Here is a 22,437-nt window from a genome sequence, read left to right as displayed (position 1 = left end):
GATAAGATTATCATTCATTAGCATCCAGGAAAAATGTCTGCAGCTCCAAAATTATCTCTAGATGTCTCTAAGAGTAAGAGTCAGCAACTAGGGGTTAGTGTTAATTAGCTAAGTAATGATCTTAAAGATTCATTTATTTTAAACCTTAAGAGTCTTGGGGAGATATTATATTTGGTTGTTAACACTAGTTATGTATTTGATTATTTGTAAAAGGAAACCTACTTATTCCTAATCTCAGTTGTTTAATTCAAAGTAGTGTTCTTAACCTTGCTGTAACTTGACATTGCTAAAATAGTTGTTACAAAAGGTGTTGAAGAAGCAATGAAAGACTCCCTAGCTCAGTCCACTTATGCTGTAAGTACCTCCAGAATATTGGCAGGAACTGAAATGTCTTTTCTGCATGGAGTGTTTAGAGTAGGACTTATCTTTGCAAATGTAGAGCTCTCTCTCTCTCTCTCTCTCTCTCTCTGTGTGTGTGTGTGTGTGTGTGTGTGTGTTTATGTATGTAGTGTAGTGGATGTTCCATTATATTAGACTTTATAATCATCAGAGCTTAAACCACATATTTTTCTCTTAGAAACTAAGATATATGTGGGAGAGAGATAGCATCAGCCTCAGGAGTCTGGAATATAACATGATTTTCCAATATGATGTATGAAAACAGATTAATCACTCATGAATTATAAAAATGTGATTATCTTTTTAGTGAAGAGGATATGATTAGTGACAAAAGCTGCTGGTAGAATTTGATGGTGGGGCTAGGAACATAGAAGGGCTGTGGTATATATGATGTTTCTGATCTGTGTAGATTGTTGTTTCCAGTGTCAATTGAAAACCTGTCATGGGCTGTATAGTTGTTAATCATCTTTTTCTGTTAAACCTTTAGAGTCATAGCACATCGTTTGAGAATTATTTGTGATCTTGTCCCATTGGACTCTGAGGTCCTTGAAGTTATGAAATTGTTCTCTATAACTCTGACACCTGGCAAAGATAGGTGCTTAATGTATATGAGGTTTGTAAAATGAATGTTGAGGAACTATTTGGCATATGAACTGCTTCCAAAAGTCAAACGGTTTGTCAAGTGTTGGCTACTTCAACTTCAAAGAAGGTCATGGCCCGAAATACTGTATTTATTCACTAGCTTGAAAACCATTTCTTAAAATAAAATAAAACGTCTCTTGAGTATGTACACATGTATGCATGCACACACACCAACACACATTTTTAACACGGGGAATGTTTTAGCTTAAAGTCTTACAATAAAAGGTGGTTTACATTAAAGGACCTTGCTTCAACTTCCCATGCCGGGCTGAAGTGCCCTCTATGGTTTGTCAGTCTCCTACTGGTACGCTCCTCCTTTGGGAATAAAATCACCATTTTGCTCTTTTTTCACATTTACAACTTCTATTTTTTAATTTTTTAATTTCTGTGGGTACATAATAGGTATGTATATATTTATGGTATACATGAGATATTTTGATACGAGCATACACATGTAAATGAGGTATCCTTCACCTCGAGTATTATCCTTTCTTTGTGTTATAAACAATCCAGTTCTATTCTTTTAGTTATTTTTAAATCTGGCCTATGAAAAATAACTCGGCTTAGAGTCTAGCACTGAATGGATGTTTATTTCCTTGCCTCTCCCCTTTGTCTTTACAGAAACAATCCAATCCATTTCATCCTGATCTTATTGGTGCTTACAAGTTAAATAGAACACTGAGTAACACTCCAGTTAATAATACCAGGAATGAAAGTGGGATCAGAGTTCCAACTACCCCACACAAATAGATCTAGGGTCCAGCATTGATGGTCTTGAAAATGAGTGAAAACCTGATTAGTATGTCAACATCTTCATCAATAATGTATCTTTTCTTAAGCACTTAGTTGGTGCCAAGTACTGTATCAAAATTAAAGCCAAATAACATGAGGTTCTTTGCCTATAAACAATTACAATTTAACAAGCACGTTTGATCATTCCAAAATGTCTTCTTTCAAATACAAATAAAATTATATAGTATATTAAATATTGCATAGCAATCTGTCCAAGATTCCGAAATGCAAGCTCCATGATAGTTCTAGAAATGGAATGAAATCAGTGATAGAAAGGGGGAAATAAAAATAATAGTTAATAAAATTATATGGGGAAGCTCTTATTTTCCATCTTCCTCCAAATCCTCGAGATTATTCATTCATAGGTCAAGCCAGATTCTCACTTCTTCAAAATGAGGCCTGGCTACTCTAGTTTTCAAATTATCCTTATATTCATATTAGCGCTTTGCTCCAGTTTAGCAAAACATTCATGCAAACTTAAGTCCAGAACCAGGGATTACTTAGATGACACTGGGCATAGATCTTTTAAAAAATCCTATTGCTTTTCTGCTATTTTTGAAATAAAAAAATTTTAAAGTATCTCTAAAACTGTACCTAAAATTAAAAGTTTTTAAAAAAAAGTCCTGTAAAATAAATTTCTGTTGCACAAAATATTTTGTTGTTGTTGTTGTTTGCACTGACTTCCATCGTATAGATAGAGATTCATTGGTGAGGGGATGGGGTTACCCTGAATAGATTAAGATCACATAAATATTTTAAAATTGTATGCTTAAAATAGATAACTTTCTGATATAAAACATTAGCATTAGCACTTTAAAATATTAATACTAATGCCTTAAAGTAATCAATAAATCACAAAAGAAGCTGAAACCATAATTGGCTTCTGGAGAAAATTGATAATGTTATTGTCACATAACTTTCCCCTTAACAGAAACAACAATGTATTAAACTTTAAACAGAGCAAAATATTGCCTTCAATTTGTTATCCAAAATACTTTTTTTTAATTTCAAAAATTTCCCCATTTTTAAGGTCTTTTCATTGTCTTTTCATATAAGTGGCAAGCTTATATTTTAATATATTATAAAATGTATATAGTGCATAAACTCAAGAACTAGAGTGACTGTGTAGCATGGGTGGAGCATGTGCCTATTCTTATTTACTATTGCATTCCTAATACCTAACACAGGGCCTAAACTATGATAGAAAGAGGTGATATTTATTGAGTCCCTATTATATGCCAGTCATTATTTGAAGCACATTACATGGATGAGCTTATTTAATCTTCACAATAATCCTATGAGGTAGGTACTACTTTACAGATGGAAAAAACTGAGGTCCAGAGAGGTGAATGATAATACCAGAGGTCATATGACTAGTAAGTAGTAGGGCTAAAATTCAAACTCTGGAAGTCTGGCTCCAAATCTTCTCTCTTAATCATTTTTACACTGTCCTGCATGTGTTAGGCAAATTTTAAGGATGTGGAATGAGTGAAAGAATGGGAGTAAACAGTATTCCTCACGCTATAGTAATTGGTCATTTCCTGCATGCACTAAGTGACAACTTCTGGTTGTTGTTACTGTTTTACCTAAAAATCAGGAATGATGATTAGAAATGAGGGTTTTTGAGTTTTTCTGTTTTGTTTTTTTGGACGGAAACCAGGGAAAATTATTCAGCAAATACAGACATTTTAGATAAATTATGGATTATAAGATTATGGAAGTTCAAAGTGTATTTGTGAAGCCCAACAGATAGGAGTGGGAATCATTCACACTTTTCTTCTTAAACAAGAAAAACTACATAAACTTCTTTAGCAGAACATATGCTGGTTAACCTAAGCAAAAATTTAGACTGTATAAATGTTTAAATGAGAAATACTCTATTATTGCCTAAATTTGGGTGAATGTATTTGCTCATAGGTATCTTCAGAGCAGTCAGTTTATCCAGTTTTTTTGGTAGGATATATTATAACTATGTAGAAAAATCCTATCCCTAAGTAGAGTACTAATTTTCTAGATTGATTCTTAACATTTTTATTTAGTGAAAGTGTGTGTGTGTGTGTGTGTGTGTGTGTGTGTGTTGGTTAATGGATATGGTCCTGTCATCTTCCTCTCTTATGGAATTCTCTTATGTGAATTGCCTGACACTAAGTGATCTAAATTTTTAAATACAGGCAGAAAAGCTGTTATTTTTTATTTAGCTTTTACAGTGTAATGGAATTTGTGACAAGATTATTTGCTACAACATTATTTTGTTCTTGATTAGTGTTCTTTGTAAAGGACCCCAAGCTATGTGTACAAAAGGCTGTATATGAGCTGCGGATAGAGGGGCAGGTGACCTTCATTCAAACATATCCAAGTAGTCATTAACAAAGTTTTAAGCATTTGAACTTCCTAACTGGAGGTATGACAACAGTAATTGCAGATGTCCTTAAGATAGCTGTACACATTTTGATCAATGAATATCCTAAGTTCACTCTGAAAGAAGCAATTATTACTAGGTATAAGGTTTGCTTAAATTATGTCCTTTAAAATTGGCATTTAGAAACTTCTTGGGCAACCCTAGCCTGCTGAATACCTTGGTGCTAACAATAACATGGTACAGTGTTGTACAACATAAATACGTTTGCCCACGATGTAATGACTTGCTTTCAAAAGTCTTTTATCTCCTAAACAGAATGAACTGAGTTTAGAGGCCCTGCCAATATTGTAGCTATTTGAGTCAGACAGTGGCCACCAGCAGAGTATCAACAATATGAATTTGCTTTAATAAAGGTTAGCTCTCATTTTTTAAAGCATGACATGTCTTATTGCATATAGAACATAAAATTTTGCAAAATATTTAAGGTAGCTTTGCCAGACAATCTCACAGCTCTGTAACTCCTCCTTAACTACAATGCATTTCCTAAATTACTGATTTTCAAATGTATTTGAACAGTTGAACTTTTTTGTGTGTTGTTTTGTTTTTTGAGACGGAGTCTCACTGTGTCGCTCAGGCTGGAGTGCAGTGGCTTGATCTCGGCTCACTGCAACCTCCCAGGTTCAAATGATTCTCCTGCCTCAGCCTACCGAGTAGCTGGGACTACAGGTGTGTGCCACCACGCCTGGCTAAGTTTTTGTATTTTTAGTAGAGACGGGGTTTCACCGTGTTAGCCAGGATGGTCTCAATCTCCTGATCTCGTGATCCACATGCCTTGGCCTCCCAAAGGGCTGGGATACAGTCGTGAGCCACCGCACCCGGCCTATCAGTAGAACTTTTTACTTGCACACTGAGTCAAACTCAGAAACCCAGACTATAAAATGTATAAAAGCAATGAAAGGACAATTTTAAGTCTTTAGTATGTACAGAAAGTTACTTAATTGCAGTATCTATCCAACATTTTTTGTTGTGTTTCTGCAGCGCCCTGGGTCCTCATTGAGCCCAATTCGAAAATCATCAGGCTGTCCTCAACACAGAAACTATTTCTTTAGCTCCTATACAAAGTCACAATATTGCAGGGAATTCAGTAACTATACAGCAACTTTCTCATTTAGAATGTACTTGTCTGGCAGTGTTAGCTACCTCAAACATGAAATTTTATGTTAGAAGGCACATGTACTAAATCTCATGAACATTGTTCACAGGAAAGCCCTGTAGTATCTCACTCAGAAGCAATCTTCTGTTTTCACAAAGATCACATAAGTTTGGTGGTTCAGCTTTCCATGCCTCCTTAGAGATAGGACACAGCCTAACAGCAAGGGAGAAACAAAAAATACATAAAAATCAGAAAAAGGCAGAAAACCAAACATCGATGTTCTCACTCATAAGTGGGAGTTGAACAATGAGAACACATGGACACAGGGAGGGGAACATCTCACACTGGGGCCTGTTGGGGGTTGGGGGCTGGGGAGGGATAGCATTAGGAGAAATACCTAATGTAGATGACAAACTGATTAGTGCAACAAACCACCTGGCACGCGTATACCTATGTAACAAAACCTGCACATTCTGCACGTGTCGCAGAACTTAAAGTATAATTTTAAAAAATCAGAAAAAGGAATTAAAAATAAATATGCCTATATATATTTATGTGTATAGTATATATATTATGTGCTAAATATTATATATGTGCTATAATTAATGTATGTAGCATTTGGGATCATTGAATATAGAATCTAGTAAGCTCTATAGGTCCCTGAGTGTATCACTATATTATAGCACATTACAATATCGATTCAATAATAATGATGATTAGTCATTAAAACAGGTTAGGAAATACTGCATCTATTCTATTTTTTTTAAGTGTAGGTATGCTTAAGAAAGGTTTTCATCACAAATAATTAAATTTCAAGCCTTTCTCTATGTGTCAGTCTCTCTCCTTCCCTTCTGCCCTCTGCATAGTCTCCAATGTAATGGGATGAGCGCATCTAGGCTGTGAAATCAAATCTTTCTTCCAAGTCTGGCTCTTCCACTTCCTGGCTGTGTGACGCTGGGCAATAATGGTACTCAGACTCTCTGTCAGTGTGACGTTGAGGTTTAATGAGATAAGTGATGGGCAAATTAGTTAGCACTTAATAAATGTTTTTCTTCCATGCTCCGCAGGGATAAGCTTCAGTTACTAACATTTTATCATCTAAATTTCCTCTTGTAAACTCACTATTCGTGCCATTTTACCCTTGGCTTCAATTCTGGTTATCTATTGCTGCTTAACAAACAAAATACCCCAAAACTTGGTAGCTTAAAACAATAACATTTCATAATTTCTCATGATTATTTGCCTTGACTAGGTGCACATGAGCAATTCCTCAAGATGACATTGGCTGGGGCTGCAGCCATGACAGGCTTTATGTGTTGGAATGTCCAGTGTGGTCCCTCAAATGCTGGGTACCTAGATGGACAGCTGGAAGGCTGAGCTCAGCTGGGACACGGAACATCTGGGCCTCTCTTGCCTTAGTCTCAGGGCCTTTTCTCTCTATGTGACCTCTCCATGTGGCCTCTGCAGCAGGGTGGGCAGACTTCTTCACATTAAAAGTCAGACCCCCAAAAGCAGAAAAGGCAAAGCTGTTAGGACTGAAAGTTTGGAACTGGCTTAGTGTGTCTTCTGCTGAATTCTGCTGGGGAAAGGTCTGACTCAGACACACTGTGGGAGGGACTAAAAAATATCTGAGGACTGTGGCTCATTGGAGGCCATTTGGAAACTAGCTACTACAGTAATGGTTTTCTAATTCTTTGACATGGTCCCATGGGCCTGCTAGTGTTGTATTTTGACAGTACAGGAGAATTCTTTTTATAATTCTACTTTAATTTGCATGCAAGAAACTCAATACATATTAACATATGAGATGATTTCCTCTGGTCTAGCTTCAAAATATAGTATATTCCAGTGTTGGTGAATAGAGTACCTCATTAAGAATAGACTTGAATTAAATACAGTATGTTTTTATATAGGATTTGTTTTAAAAAAATAAAGTGTACCAATTTGGTGTTATGACCAAATCATCCCAGACATTAATTAAGCTAGTTATAAACTGGACTATTTTATAAATTTTAAAATGAAATTCATCTTCTTATATCCTCTTCATAAATAGAATTGCAAGCTAAAAGTGACTGGAGTAAAAAGAATGGGAAAATATTTTGCATTCAAAACAAAAGTGTTTACGGTATGGGAGCACTGATGATTGATTTTCATTGGTTTTCTAAATTGAGCTATTAATTTTGTCCAAATTATTCAGGTAGTTAATTTTTGATGTACCAAAAAATGTATGTATTGCCATTAGTCCTTTCACAAATTTACATTATAAAGCAGTGGCCTGATATTCCTGATTCAGAGACCTCCGAGAATCTTTCTAGAAAAACGCACTCATGCTCTAAATTTTACATACAATAACAAGGGGTTTACAGACACAGGCAAATGCTTCCATGAATCTCAGGTTAAGAACCCCATGTTTTAAAAGTCATTAAATCCCTAATGACAGGAAAAAGATATGTTCTCTTTGTATTTTATTTCCCAGGGCAGGACTTGGCTAATCGTTTAAAAAGAGACTCTTTCAACTATTTAGACAATAGTCATTGCTTTGATTCTGTTAAGAAGATTTCATTCATTCCATTCTAATCATACTGTTCTGAGGTGAGGCTGGGAGTTGGGATGGGGGCCCAAAACAGAAGAATAGCAACCCAAAATAAAATTAAAGAATTGTACTGTATTTTAATTCTCCTCTGCTTGTGATGGTTTAGGGCCTTCCTTGTGGTTTGTGGAAGGGTGGGGGTGCAGGCAGTGGGGCTGGGGTTGGATTTCAGTACTGGCTTTTTGGGGGGCAACTCTGACAAGTAGTGGCTCTTTGACCTTGCAAATCATTTAAGGTTTCACTGTCTGTGTCTTTCTTTCTGCCTGCTTGCATGTGCCTGGGTGTCTATGTCTGTATGTCTGTCTTTGTCTCTCTCAGCCACTTGTTCTTTGCCTTTTGCACTTATTAATCTATCTATTACACCTTGTCTCCTATCCTCTGTCTCTGAGGCTCTCACAGTCTTTCTTATCCCTCCGTCTCTCTACATATCTCTTTCGCTTTGCTTCTCACTTTGTCTCTCTTTACATATCTACATATATAGTTACACATACATACATATACATCTAACATAAAAATATTTCAACCTCGCAGAGAGCTGACAGCGATCAAAAAAGATGATTCAAATGTTTTTGATGTATTTTATAACTTTCACATTGTACATTTGTATGAATAGTTTTCCCTCTTGTTTTATAAAGTTTGTTACTGAAAAATAATCAGGTTATGGAAGAAAAACACAGAACTGGGAGTCAGAAGCCTAAAGTTCTAGTCCGGCTTGTTCACTAACTAGCTGTGTGATCTGAGGCCAGGTGGTAGACCTGCTGGAGTCTCTGTGTCTGCAGAATGACAGTCAAGGGTGAGCTCTGAAGGCCTTTTCAAGCTCTGTTTTTCTTTCTGTCCATATCTCTAATCTAGTGGACTGATGAGAAGTGATATTTTCCCCTGCTTTTGTCATTTTATGATAAAGTTCTTTGGTGCTTTGATGCCATTAGATTATATATGCTTAATTAATGCAGAGAGGAACCCTCCCTGCAGCTACAATGAATCTCAAGGGACTGTTACCTGAAAGAAGGGGACAGCTCACATGACTTATTTTTCAGAACCATCAAAATAACAGCTTTAAAAAGCATTTGCCAATTACATTCCACTGGGGCATACTTTTCTGACGTTTGTATGTACCTTGTTTTAATTTTGGAAGGAGGCCTTCTCTAACTAATCTCTTTGGTATATTGAATTCACCCAAAACAGAGAGAGCCTTTGTTCCAGCACTTTGGGAAATTGGCTTATGCCATTTTCTAACCTTTAGTGCTTTTATGTTGTTAAGTTGGAGAGCTTTCTGTAGTCTTATTGCTAGGTTGGTGTTGTCGGGGAAGCCTGTATCTATACCAAAAGGGAACTGGGCTCCCGTAATTGTGGCAGTGTTTACTTCTTCCCATCAGTGTATCTGCTCTTTTCTGAAGTAATCACTATAATTACACTTCTTCAATGAGTTGCATTCTATTGTGTCACCAAGCCTATCTGCTAAACATCACTGTGTTTTTCTTATCTGAGTGCTCTCAAATGGAGAAAGTGAGATGTGTTGGCAAGCCACCTTCAATCAAATTAATGTGAGATCAATGTATTGTCAACAGAGATGGTGATTGTCCCTATTTATCCTGTTTCAATAGAATGGTGCATAAACTGACCAAATGTTTATAATAAAATGTTTATTTGGCTCAGAGGCACATTTATATGCCAGTTCTTAAAGAACAATGATAAAGTTTATTTTCTTAGTACTTTCATTGTATTATTTCACTGAAAGAGCATATAGCTGTCTTTTTTTAAAAAAATAATAAAATCAGGGAAAATCTTGAGATTTGTCCCTGCAAAATTTTGGACATACAAGAAGTGTGACTCCAAAGCTTGAAAAGTAAAATGTTGGCATGAGTCCTTAATTTCTTTTTAACCTACTACCCCAGCATATGTTTTCAATGACATTCATAAACTCCCAAAACATTTTATAGTTTAGAGTCTCTGTTTTAGAGCTTAGTGACATGGCAGCAATGGCTTGTTACTTTAAAACACATTACAACTCTTGAGTAAATTTGTAAATTTACTTTTAGTTAACAAAAAAAAAGGGATGCAATAGAACAAAGGCATTTCTTTTATATTGTGCCACTATGTCAAGTTAATCTTATAATAGAGTTGAAGGGTTTTGAGCAGATTCATTCATTCAACTTAAATTGCTCTTGATTTGACAGTACAGTAAATTTAAATAACCAGAAAACTTTTCATTCATTTACCAAAAGGCATCATTACATATTTATTTTAATACTCATAAACAAAACTGATGAAAAATAATAATTTTCATCCTAAATTTGCAGTGGAATTTGCTGCATGACAGTGATCAATTTAAACATGCAAATATAGTCCAGGTTCTGGATTTATTAATGATTTACTCTTACAGGCAGAAGTGAAATAAAAGTTTGGAGGGTGACTCCATCTGTAGAAGGAACTTTTGTCCCCTAATTTACAAAGCATTGGAAAATGACCAGTATATACTTTCTTGTAAGTAGTTGTGGAGCATCAGGTTCATGCCATTGCCTTTTCGGTATGACTCAGACCTCATATTCCAAGCAAACAATGCTCTAATGTGAGCGAGGCTAGCTAAAGTAGGCCATACTCCTTTATGGAAGGTACTTAATTGATCATTCTTTAAGCCCTTGCATGCAAACATAACCACTGTCAGGATCCAAAGGGCCCCTCTGCTCACCATGGCTTAGCTGGTTTCTAATACTGGAAACTAGTTTAAGCCCTGTATCACTGTGGCCTGGGCGTGAGAGTGTAGGACAGGCACAGAATTTTCCCCAGAAGCCATAATACCTGTTTCTTTTCTCCCTATCTAATTTACTGGTCTGCTTTCAGTAACTCCACTTTGTTTGGCATATCTGGGCACTGTGAAAGTATTCTTATATTATTATCATTCTAATACTTAGGGTTCAAATAGAGGATTTTCCCCCATTCTACCCAAAGGTGAGGTTTTTTTGGTTGCAATGCTAGGGCCTTTCCTGAATGGGAGCTCAACCTTGTTTCCTACCATTATTACATTCCGCTTTCATGATCTAGGCACACCTCTCTTCTTTCCCTGAACATGCCATATCCTATCATACCTGAAAAGCCTTTGCATATAGTGTTCCATCTGTCTCTAATGTCATTTTACTTCATCATTCTACAAGATTCAGATTTATTTATTCATCTGATATGTAATTTTTTTCTTTAAGTGTTTTATTGAAATATATTTCACATACCATACAATTTACTTATTTAAAGTGTACAATTCAATAGTTTCTAGTATAGCCACAGGTATATGCAGCCATCACCATAGTCAGCTTTAGAACATTTTTCTTATCTCAGATAGAAACACTGTACCCTTTAGCTCTGATCTCTCATTGTCCCCATTCCTCCTCCCCTGCCATAGCCCTAAGAAACTACTAATCTGTTTCCTATTTATAGATTTGCTTTTTCTGGGCATTTCATCTAATCAAATCATATAATGTGGGTATTTTTGTCTGGCTTCTTTCACTTAGCATAATTTTTCAAAGTTCACTCAGGTTTTAACATGTGCCAGTACTTCATTCCTTTTTAAAGCTGAATAATTTTCCAGTGGATATGACTTTTTTTTTATCCATTCCTAGGTTGATGAATATTTGGGTTGCTTCCATATTTTTGGCTATTGTGAATAATGCTGCTGTGAACTTTCATACACAAGTTTTTATGTGGATGTGTTTCCATTTTTCATGGGTATATCCGTAAGAGTGAAAATGCTGGGTCATAAGGTGACTCTTTTTAATCCTTTGAGTACTGGAAAACATACTGTTTACCAAAGTAGCCGCACTTCACATTTTCACCAGCAGTGTATGAGGGTTCTAATTTTGCCACATCCTCATCAACAATTGTCATTATCTGACTTTTTGATTCTAGCCCTCCTGGGAAGTATGAAATGGTATTTCATTGTGGTTTTGATTTGCATTTCCATGATGACTAAGGTTGTCCAGCATCTTTTCATGTGCTTATTGGCTATTTAGATGTCTTCCTTGGAGAAATGTCTATTCAAATTAATGCCAATTGTTTAATTGGGGTATTTGTCTTTTTAAAATTCAGCTTTAAGTAATCTTTATATATTCTAAATACAAGTCCTTAATCAGATATATGATATGTAAATATTTTCTCTTGTGAGTTGTCTTTCCACCTTTCATTTGAAGCAAAAAGTTTTTAATTTCAGTAAAGTCTAATTTATCTATTTTTCTTTTGGTGCTCATGCTTTTGGGTCATATCTAAGAATTCTTCGCCAAATCCCTGTATTTTCTTCTAAGAGAAGCTCCTACCTTTAGGTTTAGGTCTCACGTTTAGGTTTGTGATCCATTCTGACTTTTTTTTTTTTTTTTTTTTTTGAGACAGAGTTTCGCTCTTGTTGCCCAGCCTGGAGTGCAGGGGTGTGATCTCAGCTCACTGCAACCTCTGCCTCCCGGCTTCAAGCGATTGTCCTGCCTCAGCCTGCAGGGTTGCCAGAGTTGCAGGTGCACGCCACCACACCCAGCTTCTGAGTTTCACCATATTGGCCAGGCTAGTCTCAAACTCCTGACTTCAGGTGATCCACCCGCCTCAGCCTCCCGAAGTGCTAGGATGACAGGCGTGAGCCACTGTGCCCGGCAATCATTTTTTTTTTTCTTTTGAGACTGAGTCTAGCTCTGTCGCCCAGGCTAGAGTGCAGTGGCATGATCTTGGCTCACTACCCACTCCATCTCCCAGGTTCAAGCGATTCTCTTGTCTCAGCCTCCTGAGTAGCTAGAACTACAAGTGCATGCTGCCACACCCAGCTAATTTTTGTATATTTAGTAGAGATGGGGTTTCACCATGTTGGCCAGGCTAGTCTCAAACTCCTGACCTCAAGTTATCCACCTGCCTTGGCCTCCCAAAATGCTGGGATTACAAGCATCAGCTACCACCCCTGTACATTTGTATATTGTGTAAAGTGGAGTCCAACTTCGTTCTTTTGCATGTTGCTACCTACTTGTCCTATCACCATTTGTTGAAAAGACTGTTTTTGCTCCATTGAAGTCTTCATGTTCTGGTAGAAAATCAGTTGCCCATAAACATGCATTTATTTCTAGACTCTCAGTTCTATTCCATTGATCTATAGGTCTGTCCTTATGCCAGCATCACCCTGACTTGATCACTGTTGCTTTGTAGTAAGTTTTGAAATTGAGAACTGTGACTCCTCCTGCTTTTTTTAAATAAGATTGTTTTTACTCTTTTGGGCCCTGGCAATTTTGTATGAATTTTAGAATCAGTGTAACAATTTCTACAAATAAGTAATCTGGGATTCTGATAGGGATTGCACTGAATCTACACATTAATTTGAAGATTATTGCCATCTTAACAATATTGAGTCTTTCAATCCAGGAGCATGAGATATTTTTTCCATTTATTTTCATCTTTAATTTCTTTCAACAACATTTTGTAGTTTTCAGAGTATATGTTTTTTACTGATTTTTTTAAAATTTATTCTTCAGCATTTTATTATTTTTGATGCTGTTATACATGAAATTATTCTCTTAATTTTATTTTCTGATTTTATCCAACATACAATTAATGAGGACCTACCATGGACCAAGAACTGTCTTAGCTGCTGGTGATACAAACATGAATTATCTTCAGCACCTGCCCTTGAAAACTTGGAGTTTTGGTAGGATCCATAATGAAGAGTCTGCCATACATTATTAGATACTCCTTCCTCTGAGAGTCCACAGTGTTTTATAGGTTCTAGGTTATCCTAGATAAGGCACATAAAGCACTCACCCACTTTCCCATTTCTGTAATACCTTGAGTAAGTTTCTTAGCATAACTGTTTAGATATAAAGAAACCCTAAGGGTAAGCTAAGGTAACTCTTTGTAGATGAGGAAGCAGATCATCAGAGTGCTAAGTGAACACACTAGTTATTAGCAGAGTGGAGACTTCCTTACTTCTATATCTAACATTGTTGTCACTGTCCCACAGGGTTTACAGGTATTTCTGAAAGCTTTTGGGAAGCAGTCATTACTTTCGTTGAATCACTAGGGTGCTAGTGGTTAGCATCAGCCTAGGCTTACAGTGTGTGAAACTACACTGTAACAGCTGGAGAGTAAATGTACTTTCAGAAAATAAACTCTCAATAGGTATTTTACATGCTGGGAAGTCATGACTCAGCCATTCCCAAGTGACCTAAGTTTGAAGCCAGAATGTCCTATAGTATTGGAAAAGGAATATTTCACATAAAATGACAACCAAATGAGTCTATCAGGTTAGGCTGGTGTATGATCATGCTATAAGAGATTAATAAGACAGTTTGACAGTATTCTTTATTAGTGAAATACATCCTAATGCATAAACATGAATTCTGTCAGAAATCTTTGGAGCTTGAGTGGTCTAAAGAGCGTAGATTCTATAAATGCAAGACTTCAGACTTCTTTACTAGATTTTCAGTAAATAAAATTTTAAGCTCATCCCTATTTGTTACCAACACAGGTCATATTATAATTCTAAGAAGAATATTTGGTACCCACTGAATCTGATTGTTTTGAGGATACTGCCCATGGTATTTGCTGCCATTGGGCATTTGCTGCCATGGCATTTGCTGCCATTGCAATCTCATTTTCTTCTTCCGCATCGGATTTCTAACTCATTTGCCTCTGAAGGAGTATCTTTAACATTATAATTATATTCCAGTATGTGAATTTTTAATTTTCTGAAAAGGTGTAAGGCAGTCAAAGTGGTATAATGAAACGTTTCCTAGATTGGTAGAGGAGGCCTAAGCCTGGCTCTGCCATTCCTGATCTGTAAGAACTCTGGGTTTCAGCCCCCTTAACTGTAAGATGAAGGGGCTAAACTAATGGCCTACAAATTCCTTTCAAGCTATGTGATTCAGTGATATGAAATTGGAGCTTTTGCTGTTTAATTTTCCACTGGTGTCTGAGATTCTCCTTTAGGATTCCCTGACTCTGAAATAAGTCAAATACAAAAATCATGATGATTAAGTTACTCTGGACACTCTCTTTTCTTTATATAAGTTTAAACTGCACAATTCTAGCTTTTTAAAATGAAATTTGAGGGAAATCCACAGCAAGAAAGCTCTTCATTAACATGCATTGCATAAGCAGCTATGGCAGCCTACTCTTCTCCATTATTAACATATACCATAGTTTGTGAACTTCATTGGTGAATGCCCCAAGTATCGGGAAGCCCTCTGGGTAAAGCCCAGCATAGCACGTTTAATGTTAAGAGTTGGTGTCATCCTAATCAGCTGCCTCTGACAGAGTAAACATGGTTCCGTCTGTGCTGTCCCTCCCTGGCTAGCTGTGGGTTTCCAGCCCACTGAGCACTTGATGCCAAGCAGTCTGTTAAGGGACAAGGAAGAGACTCTTTGGGGCTCTCTGGTATTTATCACTATTTAGGAGACTTGAGGTTCAAAGGGCCAGGATTCATAGGTACCAGTGTTATTCTAAATATTTGATCAAGTACCTGTTGAGGGATTTTCTTTTGGCCTTTTGTCTTTAGTATAAGAGGACTCTCCCATTCTGCCCAGGTATATTTAGTAACTCTGTTTTTTGTGTAGCTAAATATAGTTCAAAGACCCAGCATTAGGATCAACACAGTTGGATTTTTTTTTCAAGTCAATAGGTCTTGATTTATTAACGAACTCTAAGACCAAAGGGTGATATTCTTCTTATAAGGAACTCTGCTTCTAGACAAATGAATCAAATCGCTTTTTAAGTACAGACTCTTAAAATAGTAAATTATATTTAAAATCAATTGTTAAAAATGATTGTTTCCTGAGCTGAAATGTATAAATAAAAAGATGGAAACCTAAATGTAGAAATAAGTGTGTAGACACACACTCATGAATCTATATATTAAGGAGATACGGTGGCAGAGTGAGAGTGTGTACTGGTCAAAGAAAATTATGATATAAATAACCAAGGAGGGTTTTTGTGAAGATGATTAGAAATTAACTGTATCTTCTGATTCTTCTATTTTTGTTACATAAACATGAAAATGTTCTTAAGTTTAATGTTATGGAATTTTCCAGTTCAGTATTTTCTGTATCTAACTTGATTAAACATGTTAATTTTTTCATAATTAGAAAAATTACTATTTTATAATGATGTGCTAATTATAAACCAGTTGGAAATTTTCTGTAAAAGTGTTTTATTTTAAAAGTGATTGGAAAGGTAATATGATACTTCTTGCAGGAAGCAGTTCCTGTACACATGCACAAGTATATGAAGGTATCCAGCCTCATATGAAATGTTTTTCATGAGGGTAATAACTGTAGCACTAAGGGTAGCACTCAGATGATGATAATAACAATAACAATTCTTTAAGAAGGACATATTAAGCTAAGCTGCTTTATGCATAAAATATTCATGTATATGTCTACTTATGTTTACAGAAACTTAAAATATTAGAATGTTAGGCCAACAGCAATAAAATACTTGGAAAAGGTACAAAAGGAATATCTAATGAATTTTAGTCTTCCTTGGGGAATTTAGAAGAGACAACTTTTATTAATATTATTTGAAAAATAATTGATTTCGTGTTAAAAAAATGCCTTTTAGATTTTGTTGTTGTTGTTAATGATGTAACTATTTCCTATTTGATTTCAGTGTATCTGGGTCCATTCCCCACTGAAGAGAGTAAAGGAATTTTCACGGATCTTTTGGAAATGTATATCCAAATATATTGTGGTAAAGAATGTATCTGAGGCACTATCACCGTGGTTTGAGTGGATTATTGGCCTCAGAGCACTGTAGAAATTGATAATTGTGGTACCTGATTGAATTTTTTTCCCCTGTAAAAATCTGAGGGAACATGAACTTGTTTGCCATGTTTAACCTATATTATACAGAAGATGGATTGCCTTTAATCTGAACAATAAAGCTTATAATTATATATTGCAACCTATGCATCAGAGAAGTGATCTTACTTGAAAAATTTAAACATTTTTCTGGAACCTGTCATGATAACATTGAAAGGATTAAATAAATGTGCTGTGTTTTTTAAGTATGAAAGTTTTTAATTGTAAAAAAATTCTGAGAATTAGGCCAGTCATAGGAAAAATGCAAAATCACACTTGAGAGGTAAAGAACAATTTCTAGTAGTCACTATAATAACTTTTATCAGGTAAAGAGCATTGAAAAAAATTTAAATATATTTTTGTTGTCCACCTTATGTAAAATTATTTTTTGTGCCGAAAATTCTATTTTGCTATTCTTAGTAACAAGCAAACGACATAAATTTTAAGTGACAATCCATAAAAATTCTATGCTTTCTGAGATCTGTAAAATATCAGTTTTGCTTACTGGAGGGGTTTAATGCTGTTTAATATACTTTTCTCTTTACAATTAAATTAGATGTTTTTTTTAGAGGAGAAAAACTCATAAAGGAAACAGCCTTGGAGATGTAATATGTTCTAACATATTTAAATAATTAGACTTCTGTCTCATTGAAATGTATGTGCTCTAGGTTGGGTAGTGATAAAAGCATGAATATTAGTATGATTAGGAAATTACCTCATGTCACAGCATAATTGATTGATTGATAGCTGAATGAAAACTAACCATAAAGCATGTGAAAATAAATGTGTGTGCTGCAGTTACTCAGGCAGAATTTTTGCATCTACCCAGTTACAAGATTAGTAACTGAAATGTTCATCTTCCAAACAAATGGAATTGATATTTCTTCCTTTTGCTTGTGCCTGTGTATGCTTTCATTCTAATACTGGCAAGGGAAAGAATAAGAGGATTTGAAGTGCTTAGTGCTCAATTCAGTATTTAATTGTTCTTCAAGACTTGTCAGATGGGCACCACATTACTAATTGACTCTGTGAGCAATTAGTGTTTCGGAATTTACCTTTCTGAGCTTCAAGTTTTAAATGTAAAGCCCCACTAAAACCTAAGAGTTAATACTCTTACTTGTCCCTGGAGAATTGCATTTCCCAAACATTTAAATTACCATTAATTTTTAAAAAGCATTTTGCCTTTTTTCTGCTTGTGTTTTTACTTTCTCATTCTCTGTCTTGATCTTTTAAAGATTCCTGCTCATACAAATCTTTGGCGACTCTCACACTAGCGTAGAAGGGCTGGAGAAGCAAGACCACGGCAGGATTCCGTTTCAAAGCTGAACCAATATTCGCCATTGACATATCCATTCATCTGTGCAGGGTCATTGGAAATCCTCTCTCTCTAGTTTTTCCTTCCCTTCAGGGAGCAATGCTTAAAAGAGCAAACCCCTGGTGTGAAGAGATAGGAGAATTCTCAGCACAGCCAATGGTGCCAGGAATCGAATTAAAGTTGTCCATTTGCAGATGACTGTCTATTGGAGATCCCAGCACACAGAGGCACCGTGCTTTCTGTTGATGCTTTGTTTACTTGAGATTCTGTCAGTGGCACTTCAATTTTATTTTTTTATGGCAAAAGTCACATCGTGCCTAAAATATGTCAGAAGACCAAAAACACTAGGATACATATTGGTCTGTAGAGTTACTTACATAGCATTTTACTCTATTTCCAAGGCTTACTCAAGGAAAAATAAAAATTTTAAAGCCTTATGTGCATGTGCAAGAAAGGATTGTGCTTCACATTCTAATAGCAAAAAAAAAAAAAGTTAAATAATTACTGAATTCACTCTTCTTTTTTGAGAAGCCGAAAACTTGTCATTTATTCTGCAATTGTTGACATTCCCAGATCTATTTTGGCATAAATCTCATTTTGATATGACTGAACCTACAATTTTGTCTATCTTCACATGCATTATCTCTTCTAAGTGAGAGGCACTAAGAAGACATGAGTTGCCATTAAATCTTAGATGCCAGAAGTCAGCACTGAGTATGTTTTCTCCAGTTTGATTTCCTTTGCTAGCATAGGAGATGCTGCCATGGTTTAATTTATTAGGCAAAGTAAAAAACTGTCGTAATTAGATTTGTGGGAAGATTTTTTTAAACCCCCAGAAGAACATAAACTCTTTAGGATATGAATATTTAGAATGCATGGTCTCTTTTCAAGTTCCAGAGAACCCAAGTATGTTTTAACAATTGCTAGTTTTGAGTTTGTAATTAGACTGCTACTGTCGCATTTCTTCTTTCACTTTAATTTTTCTCTGCTTTATTTGCAAATAGTGAATAGTCCCTCAATAAGCATTTACTGACAGAATGAATAAATGATGCTCTGTGTTCCGTTTTTTGTTTGTTTGTTTGAGACGGTGTCTCACTCTGTCGCCCAGGCTGGAGTGTAGTGGTGTGATCTCGGCTCACTGCAACCTCTACCTCCCAGGTTCAAGCAATTCTCATGCCTCAGCCTCTCGATTAGCTGGTACTACAGGCGCCTGCCACCACTCCTGGCTAATTTTTTGTATTTTCAATAGAGATGGGGTTTCACCATGTTGGCCAGGCTGGTAGTGAAAGTGTTTCTTTTTCCTTTATAATTAAAGAGTGTTTTATTTTTCTTAATATCTTATTTTATTTATATATTTATATATGAACAGACATATGCTTTACTTGGTAAATTCTGTTTAATATTACAGTTAGTTTTCCTCTGGATTCAAGTCTTACATACATCCCTAGTGTTATGTTTGGGAAAATGGAGGGGATATATTTACCATCAATTTCTATTACCCATTCAAATACTTACCAAAAGCAAGCTATTGTGCAGTTGCTCATCCATACCATCTTCATTATAATATCACCATTAGAGCCGGGAGCAGTGTCTCACGCCTGTAATCCCAGCACTTTGGGAGGATGAGGCAGGCGGATCACCTGAGGTTGGGAGTTCGAGACCAGCCTGACCAACATGGAGAAACCCCGTCTCTACTAAAAATACAAGATTAGCTGGGCTTGGTGGCACATGCCCGTAATCCCAGCTACTCCGGAGGCTGAGGCAGTGATTACTTGAACCCAGGAGGCAGAGGTTGCGGTGAGCCAAGATCGCACCGTTGCACTCTAGCCTGGGCAACAAGGGCGAAACTCCGTCTGAAACAAACAAACAAACAAACAAAAAATCACCATTAGAAACAAGGGGTATGCAGTTTTAAAAGAGAGGTAGTGTTATAGCAAACAGTTTAATCTAACTAAGCACCTTACACAAAAGAGAAAATCTACAGTAACAGTCAAGCTTGTAAAACGGCAAGCTGTATTCTAAAGCAACCCAGAACTGATCCTAACATATCAACCACAATGAATAATCTATGTCATCATTGTAAGAGCATGCTACACTACTGATTTTGGAAGTACCTACTACTCTCTTTAGATTTCTTGAAAAACACTTTATAGCATGACTCTTCTCAAAAATGGTGAAACAAAAATAAACTATCTTTATCGCTATCCATCTATATATCTTTCTTTATACATATCTATCTTTTTTTTATTCCAAGTTATATTAAAGATCAGTTCCCTCTGATGCAATTAAGCCATTCTTTTCATTTTCTTTAGTGATCTAGACCTTTCTTAAAAATGTCATATCTGGTTATCCTCAATATAAAATAACCCATCAAAGTTACCATGGTGCAACCTTACTTAAATATCAGTCTGTGCCCTCTAACCGTTAGATATCAAATATCATTTAGACCAGTCATGGTATACGCTCTGTTAATAGAGTTTTACAAATAGGATGCAAATGATGTGATTTAATCTATAACAAATTTTAAATCCTACTCACAATGTTTGTTTCTAATATGTGGTTACCCATATAAGGTTTTTATTTTATTTTATTTTTGAAACAGGATCTCACTCTGTCGCCCAGGCAGGAATGCAGTAGTACAATCAGCTCACTGCAGCCTCAACCTCCTGAGCTCAAGCAATCCTCTCACTTCAGCCTCTTGAATAAATGAGACTGCAGGCATGCGCCACCATACCTGGCTAATTTTTAAAATATTTTTGTAGAGATGAGGTCTTACTATGTTGCCCAGACTGGTCTCTAGCTCGTAGGTTCAAGTGATCCTCCTACCTTGGCCTTCCAAAGTACTGGAATTACAGGTGTGAACCACTACACCCAGCCCATATAAGACTTTTAAACATAATATTTAAATATACAGCTTAGATATTTGGTAGTGATTTTATTACATGAGAGTCTTATTCAGTAGCATTTCTAATATATTCTAATGATGTCTTGTTTATTATTTTGTGAGGGCTACATCAATTAATATTATAATTATCAAGTACACTTGAAATTAAGCATACACATAGTAGGTATTAATAGCAAATATCAATCATTCTGAATTTATAAACAGCAACAGGTATTATTTAGATAAATAGTGACTTTTCTATGTTTGAGGAAAATTTAGTAGGGCAGGTTGTTTGTCACTAGATTTTTTTAAATTATTTTCTTTCTTGTTTATTGAGCACATACTCTATGTAAAATACAGTTCAAGGTACTGGGAACATAAAATGAAAAAGACAGCCTAGTAGTGAAAGAGACTAACACATAAACAAACAGTTTTCAAACAACAGAGTAAGTGCCAAATTTGGCTGAGGAATTCTTACCTAGCGATTTATTATAAGAGAGTTATAACACTCCTCTTAAGTTCCAAAAATATTCTAATGCATATGTATGTGTAACTGTTCATCAGTCTAATAAATGAATGCTATGCTATAGAGGATTCATGTTTACTTATCACAGGTAATTTTGTGGAACAAAATGTGCACTGTAGCATCATTATTACAAGTTCATAGATTTTGGTAGACACACATACACACACAAAAATGCTAACTACAAAGAGCAGAGGAAAAAGATAAGTGACCTCAGGGACCTCATAGTATAATGAGAGAGCCCAGTGTTGCAGTTTGGCTGTGGTGTAGATGGCCCAGGAAATAAAAAATGGTGTAGAGTGAGGAAGAGCATTAGAAGCAAAGGGTTCAGCATATACAAAGATATAAAGTGTGAGAAAGTCTAAGTTACTCCTATAAAGTTAGTAGCATATACAATATACTCTCAATTTATGAAATAGAAATACCTACAGAAATTCAAAATATATTAAAGTGGTCAAGGGAAAATGAAGACTTGGCATGAAAAATGACTTTAATAGAAGTCATAGCTATATAATAATAGATAATGGTCACTTTATTTATGTTTAAGTATTTTCCATATTTTAATACAATATGCTGGTATTTTAAAACCTGGGAAACTGGTTTTTATGTTTTCTTTTTTTAAAGTGAGCCAAACACACACACACACGCATACATAAGTACAGAAAAGAATTGGAATGAAAAACACATGAAAATCTGAGAGACTGTGCTGAAAAGAGATGAAGCTGACCTAAAGCATTGGCAAAGGAATGAAGAAGAGGGATTTGATTTTAGTGTTTAAGAGATAAATTGAGACTTTCTCATTGATTGAATGTAGGGTGGAAAGGGAAAAGCTAGAATGCCTGGGTAGTTGGTGAGTTCACTTTGTACATGTTCAGTTTGTGCCCATCAGGTAGGCAATTGAATAGATAGATTCATTGAATCGATAGGTTCTGGAGCTCTAGAGTGAGATCTGAACCAGAGGTTGAGACTT

At 35.8% G+C, this 22,437-nt stretch overlaps 1 protein-coding gene across 3 annotated transcripts in view; it reads left to right on the top strand.

Moving 5' to 3' along the window:
- Window positions 1-22,437, top strand: part of FIGN (fidgetin, microtubule severing factor) — a 133,165-nt gene that overhangs the window by 80,360 nt on the left and 30,368 nt on the right. The window contains exon 1 of one of the 3 annotated variants that reach the window (XM_009443597.5): window positions 12,314-22,437. This exon is cut by the window's right edge and continues 21,436 nt beyond it. The exons of the other annotated variants lie outside the window; for them this stretch is intronic. The gene's annotated coding sequence lies outside the window, so the exon portion shown is untranslated. Of the gene's footprint in view, window positions 1-12,313 lie in introns of those variants that run through there. 3 annotated transcript variants of the gene reach the window in all.

This window comes from Pan troglodytes, chromosome 13, assembly GCF_028858775.2.
Source record: "Pan troglodytes isolate AG18354 chromosome 13, NHGRI_mPanTro3-v2.0_pri, whole genome shotgun sequence".
Classification (NCBI taxonomy): domain Eukaryota; kingdom Metazoa; phylum Chordata; class Mammalia; order Primates; family Hominidae; genus Pan; species Pan troglodytes.
Note: the sequence above shows the minus strand (reverse complement) of the source record. Positions and strands in the feature narration are given on the sequence as shown.